Genomic DNA, 7,371 nt, shown 5'->3' with positions numbered 1-7,371 from the left:
GTTAACGTTGTTTTGCATGAATACATTGATAATTTGGTCCTTTATGTCAGTTGGACAGTTTAAGTACTTGTATACAGTTCTATATTTTAGCGTTTTCCTTTGGTTCAGTTACTTTAGCTATATCTACAAATAAGTTAATTAAAATATAACAAAACCATATACTTTCTTTTTCCTCTCCTACTCCGACTCCCTAATGGAAATGGAATTTGTATATTGGGTCTAGGGGAATTGAAGGGTTCACTGACTATAGTAGAAATCCTGAATTATAGTTTTTCAAATGTGTATATAGATATACACACACGTACATACAGGGAGTTCTTTATCTTAAATAGTATTTTAGATATGATATATACTCTTAAAATAGGACATTTTTGGAATGACTTCCTTTAAAGTGGTTTTCTAAGTACTTGAAAATACTTTTTGAAAGTATCGAGACTTGAAAATGTTTTGAAAGAACTGATTGGCCTTTACCCTTAGTAGACCTTTGCGCTGTTATTCAACTCTTCTACACTACAGTGCTGATCTTGGCTTTGCATTCAGGAAACAGCAAAATCCACATTGGTAATGTTTGAATTAGTGATTTTTTTTAAAAAATGACTTTCCCTCCCAGTTTTATTGGGATATAATTGACAGTTAAAAATTGTTATATTTAAGGTGTACAACTTAATAACTTAATATACAATCGAGTTAGTTAACATATCCATCACGTCACATAATTACCATCTTTTTTTGTGTGTGGCGATAAAATGACTTTTTAAAGTATAGTACTCTTGGCTGGGTGCGGTGGCTTACGCCTGTAATCCCAGCACTTTTGGGAGGCCAAGGCGGGTAGATCACTAGAGGTCAGGAGTTCAAGATCAGCCTGGCCAACATGGTGAAACCCCAGTCTCTACTAAAAATACAAAAATTAGCCGGGCGTGGTGGCGTACAGCTGTAGTCTTAGCTCCTTGGGAGGCAGAAGCAGGAGAATAGCTTGAACCCTGGAGGTGGAGGTTGCAGTGAGCCAAGATCGTGCCACTGCGCTCCAGCCTGGGTGACAGAGGGAAACTCTGTGTCATAAATAAATAATAAAGTATGGTACTTATAAAGCCTTCCTTTTAAAAGTCAAATTCCAAGTTAGGATTTTCCTAAGGAAATAGATTCCTTTTTTTAAGACTTTAATATTTAAACATTATGATTATCTATCTACAGGGTTGTAGATTTAAGTATTTTTCTGATACATTTTCATTATTTGTATTTCTACAAATTTTTAGCAGTGAATTACTGCTAAATAGTAAAATTGGGATAGAACAAATGGATAGATTTTTCTTGTAGCTTTTACATTTCCAGTTATTTCACCATAGCATGTGCCCTTTCAATGGTAGTATTCAAACTTTGTAATTGATTTTACATAAACTGATTAATTACCTCCTTTCTTCCCATCAAAGAAAATTACACTTCACCAAACTTCCTGTTATGTTGTGGGAATGAGAATATGTTGTTTGTGATTAAAAGATGTGTTTACTTAGAGCTGGCAAAACCACAAGATTCACTTGGGCCAATAGAGTGTTGTTTTAGACTAGCATGGATTTCAAGGATAAGCCAGGGTTTTTAATCTTTGTGAGCCTGGTCTAAATTTCAATGTAGGATTCTTTTTTTTTGGCGGGAAGCAGGGGGCAGGGTGAGGCAGGGTCTTGCTCTGTCCCCCAGGCTGGAGTGCAATGGCACCATCATGACTAACTACAGCCTCCACCTCTTGGGCTCAAGGCCATCCTCCCACTTCAGCCTCCTGGAATTTTTTTTTTTTTAAAGAATAATTATCAAAGTCAGAGGTACTTGTAGGTTTAAATGTTTAAATGTAATAGTTTCTCAAATTACTGCATACTAGTTGTAGAGTAGTGCTTTTGGAAATCAGTGATTTATTAGCCACACAGATGTTATTTTCCCATATATATACAGTTTTATAAAGATAAACATCGTTAATAAACTATTATTTCAACACATTGCTGGTTTCTACTCACATTTCTTTCCTTTTGGACAGACACTCCTACAACTTTCTAACACTTCTAAATTAAAAGATAGCAATTGATAAAAAAGTAATTTTAGGGTACTTTTCGAGGGAGTTTATTATAATGTGTAAAATGTGTAAATTATGATTAGGCAGCCAGTGACAATTTTTTAGTGGAGATTGAATCTCATCTTTCTGTAAGGGGTTTATGAAGTCAATGTCCTTTGAATATCATTAGAGTCAGTGTGTATTGAAATGAATAATTTTGCGTGTAGATTACTCTTTAGTGCATCTTGAATACATCTGCATTCTAGATTACCAGGTTCTTCATAATATGTTGCCAGGTTACAGTATATTTATTATATGAAGATTAGTAACTTCTGACTTTTGCCTCTTTTTTTTAGCCATTGGGAAAAAATTAGTGGAATATTTGTATTTTGTTTCTTTAGTGTTGACATTTCAATGAAAGCTGAAAAATGTGTGATTTTAGTATTGGAAAATGACAGTCAATTGTGACAAACATAAGATAGAGTATATTGATAATTCCTTAAGGCAAGACACCAAAGGCATATTAGCAATCATAACAACCATAGACACTGTGATAGCTGTACTGTGGGTTTCATTGCTTCCTAAAATAGGATGAATCAAGTTATAAGTGCTTAGAAGGTTTAGAAGCTTCTGGTAGCATAGAGCTTATGTTACAGGTACGCTTTAGGTCAGTGTTTTAAAAATGTTTTTAAAATGATCCATGTTAAAAATACATTTATGTGGCAACCTGTGATATACACAACGAAAATAAAGGATTCTCTAGATGTATATATAAGCCTTACTAGATGGGATGCATTCTGTTTTTTTTCATATTCTTAAAACTGTTGGTATTGAGCTGGTGGAATATGCACTAATGAGTCTCAGCTTGAGGTTTGGAAAATTGTTCTAGATGGTGTGTAGTTCTTGTAATTTAATGTCGCTTCAGGTTTAAGGTGGGTAGGCTTCCACAAGTACTTGAAGGAGATTAAAAAAATTGTTTTTTAAACACTGCTGATGGCTAACAGAGAAAATGTAAATAGTGAACCTTCATGTACATCTTGGAAAAAATAACTAGGGTTGAACACTTTTAAATCTTCTTGGGTAGATATCTACTGTGGGATTGCTGAGTTGTATGGTAAGTATGTTTAACTTTATAAGAAACTTCTAGACTGTCTTCCAAAGTAATTCTACCGTACTGCATTCCCACCAGCAGTATATGGGAGTTCCAATTGCTCTACATTGTCATCAGCATTTGGTGTAATGAGTCTTCCTAATTGTAGCCTTCATGGTAGGTGTGTAGAAATATATCATTGTTGTTTTAATTTGCATTTCTCTTTTTTTGTTTTTGAGACGGAGTTTCGCTCCAGGCTGGAGTGCAACGGAGTGATCTTGGCTTACTACAACCTCCGCCTTCTGGGTTCAAGAGATTCTTCTGCCTCAGCCTCCCAAGTAGCTGGGATTACAGGCATGCGCCACCATACCCGGCTAATGTTGTATTTTTAGTAGAGGTGGGGTTTCTCCATGTTGGTCAGCCTGGTCTTGAACTCCCGACCTCAGGTGATCCGCCCGCTTTGGCCTCCCAAAGTGCTGGGATTACAGGCATGAGCTACCACGTCTGGCCTTTAATTTGCGTTTCTCTAATAATTAGTGATGTTGAGTATCTTTTTGTGGCTTTTATTTCTGTTTTATTTATTTTATAGTCTGGTTAAATGTTCAGGTTTACTTTTTAATATTGTAAGAATTCTAGAATTATTTAAATAACAAGTCCTTAATCAGATATGTATTTTACAAATATTTTCTCTCAGTTTGTGTCTTTTTTTTTTAACAGGTTCTTTTATAGATCATACTTTTTATGTCCTATCTAAGAATCTTTACCTAAACCAAGGTAACGAAGATTTTTACTTTTTTTTTCCTGGAGATTTTCTCTTTTACCTCTTGCATTTAGGTCTGTGAACAATTTCGAGTTAAGTTTTATATATGTTGTAAGAGTCAAGTTTCATTTCTTTGCATATTAATGTGCAATTGATCCAACAGTGTGTGTGAAAAGACTACCTTTTCCCCTTTGTTGAAAATCAATTGACCATAAATGTATACGTCAATTTCTTAGCCACATTCCATCGATCTAGCTTCTTGTCTTTATACCGAGGATTGAAATCCGCTAGTGTGATACTTTAAACTTGTTTTTTTTTTGAGATAGTCTCTCTCCGTCGCCCAGGCTAGAGTGCTGGAGTGCACTGGCTCACTACAAGCTCCGCCTCCTGGGTTCACGCCATTCTCCTGCTTCAGCCTCCCGAGTAGCTGGGACTACCGGACTACAGGCACCTGCCGCCACGCCCGGCTAATTTTTTTGTATTTTTTAGTAGAGATAGGGTTTCACCGTGTTAGCCAGGATGGTCTCGATCTCCTGACTTTGTGATCTGCCCGCCTTGGCTTCCCAGAGTGCTGGGATTACAGGCGTGAGCCACGGCGCCCGGCCAAAACTTGGTCTTTCAAAAAGAATTTATAGTTATCCTGGCTATTCTGAACCCTTTCCATTTCCATAAAAATTTTAGAACCAGCTTGTCAATTTCTACAATAAGACTTGGGATTTTGTGTTGAATCTATATATTATTTCAGGGAGAACTGACATGTTTACAATAGTGAATCTTCTCATCTATGGTTCTGGTTTGTCTCCATGTATTAAGCATTCTTTGATTCTCTCAGCAGTGATTTATACTTTTGGTGTTAGGTTTATCCTTAAATGTTTCATATTTTTAATGTTATTTTAGATAATGTTTTTATTTATTTTTACTTTTTGTTTGTACAAATTTATGGGTACATATGCAATTTTGTTACATGCATAGATTGTGCTGTAGTCAATGAGGGCTTTTAGGGTATCCATCACCCGAATAACATTCTTTGTATCCATTAAGTAATATCCTCCCACCTCCTCATTCTTCCACTCCATTCTGTATCATTCCACTCTCTGCATCCATGTGAACACATTTGTTTAGCACACACTGATGAGTCAGAACATGTCATACTTGTCTTTGTGTGCCTTGCTTGTTTAACCTAAGATAATGACCTCCAGTTCCATCCACGTTGCTGTATATGACATGATTTCATTCATTTTTTTTTTTTTTTTTTTGAGATGGAGTCTCGCTCTGTCGCCCAGGCTGTAGTGCAGTGGCGAGATCTCAGCTCACTACAGGCTCCACCTCCCGGGTTCATGCCATTCTCCTGCCTCAGCCTCCCGAGTAGCTGGAACTACAGGCGCCCACCACCATGCCCGGCTAATTTTTTTTTTTGTATCTTCAGTAGAGACGGGGTTTCACGGTGTTAGCTTCGATCCCCGACCTCGTGATCCGCCCACCTTGGCCTCCCAAAGTGCTGGGATTACAGGGGTAAGCCACCACTCCTGGCCTGATTTCATTCCTTCTTATGGCTGAATGTTACTCCATTGCGTATATATACCACATTTTTTTTTTTACCTGTTCATCCATTGATGGACACTTAGGTTGATTCCATATCTTTGCTGTTGTGAATAGTGCTGCAGTAAACATACTGGTGCACATATCTTTTAGATATATTAATTTCTTTTCTTTTTTGTAAAAACCTAGTAGTGGGATTGCTGGATGGAAAGGTAGTTCTATTTTTAATTCTTGGAGAAATCTCCATACTGTTTTCCATAGAGGCTGTACTAATTTGCATTCCCACCAATGGTGTGTAAGAGTTCCCTTTTTTTCACATGATAACCAACATTGTCTTTTTAATAAAAGCCATTCTGACTAGGATAAGATGATAGCCCATTGTGGCTTTGATTTGCATTTCTCTTATGATTGGTAATGTTAAGCATTTTTTCATATACCTGTTGGGTATATGCTTTTGAAAAATGTCTATTCATCTCTTTTGCCTACTTTTTAATAGGATAGTTAGATTTTTTTGGTTGTTGAATTGTTTGAGTTCCTTGTATAGTCTGGGTGTTAGTCCCCTATTGGATGAATAATTTGCAAATATTTTCTGTCATTCAACAGGGTTGGTTGTCTCTTCATTCTGTTGATTATTTCTTCTGCCGTGCAGAAGCTTTTTAGTTTGAGTCCCATTTGTCTGTTTTCTGGTATCTTTATAGTTTTAGGTCTTACGTTTTTGTCTTTAATCCACCTTGAGTTGATTTTTATGTATTGGTGAGAGACGTTCAATTGCATTCCTCTGCGTATGGATATCTTTCTCAGTACCACTGATTGAAGAGGGTTTCCTTTCCACAATATATGTTCTTGTCAGCTTTGTCAAACATCAGTTGGCTGCAAGTATGTGACTTTATTTCTGGGTTCTCTATTCTGTTCCATTGACCTGTGTGTCTTATTTTTATACCAGTAACCTGCTGTTCTGGTTAGTATAGTCTTGTAATATAGTTTGAAGTCAGATAATGTGATGCCTCCAGCTTTATTCTTTTTGCTCAGCATTGCTTTGGCTATTGGGGCTCCTTTTTGGTTCCATATGAATTTTAGGATTGTTTTTTCTAATTTTGCAAAAAATTATCTTGGTATTTTGATAGGGATTGTATTGAATCTGTAGGTTGCTTTGTACAGTATGGTCATTTTAATGATATTCTTCTGAATATCCAATGATCATGGGATGTTTTTCCATTTGTGTTATGTATAATTTCTTTTAGCAGTGTTTTGTAGTTCTCCTTGTAGGGATTTTTTTTTTGCTTCTGGTTAAATATATTCCTAGTTTGTGTGTGCGTCTGTGGGTGTGTGTGTGTGTGTGTTTTATAATTTCCTTTTTTCTTTTTGAGATGGAGTCTCACTCTGTCACCCAGGCTGGAGTGCAGTGGCGTAATCTTGGCTCACTACAACCTCCGCCTCCCAGGTTCAGGCGACTCTCCTGCCTTAGCCACCGGAGTAGCTGGGACTACAGGTGTGCGCCACCATACCCAGCTAATTTTTTTTTGTGTGTGTATTTTTAGTAGAGACAGGGTTTCACCATGTTGGCCAGATGGTCTCAATCTCTTGACCTCGTCATCTACCCGCCTTGGCCTCCCAAAGTGCTGGGATTACAGGCGTGAGCTACCACACCTGGCCTTTTTTTTGTTTTTTGTAGCTATTGTAAATGGGATTGTGTTCTTGATTTGATTTTCATCTTGAATCATTATTGGTGTGTAGAAACACTACTAATTTTTGTATGTTGATTTTGTATCTTGTAAGTTTACTGAATTCATTTACCAAATTTAAGAGTTTTGTGTGGAGTCTTTAGGTTTTTCTAGATATAAGATGATATCATCATTAAACAGGGATAATTTGACTCCTTCCTTTATAATTTTGATGTCTTTTGTTTCATTCTCTTGCCTAATTGCTCTGGTTAGGACTTCCAATACT

General features: G+C 36.7%; 1 protein-coding gene across 13 annotated transcripts in view; it reads left to right on the top strand.

The window, feature by feature from the left end:
• Window positions 1-7,371, top strand: part of DCAF6 (DDB1 and CUL4 associated factor 6) — a 141,809-nt gene that overhangs the window by 2,378 nt on the left and 132,060 nt on the right. The gene's annotated exons all lie outside the window — the stretch shown is intronic.

This window comes from Theropithecus gelada, chromosome 1 (assembly GCF_003255815.1).
Source record: "Theropithecus gelada isolate Dixy chromosome 1, Tgel_1.0, whole genome shotgun sequence".
In the NCBI taxonomy this organism is placed as follows: Eukaryota; Metazoa; Chordata; class Mammalia; order Primates; family Cercopithecidae; genus Theropithecus; species Theropithecus gelada.
Note: the sequence above shows the minus strand (reverse complement) of the source record. Positions and strands in the feature narration are given on the sequence as shown.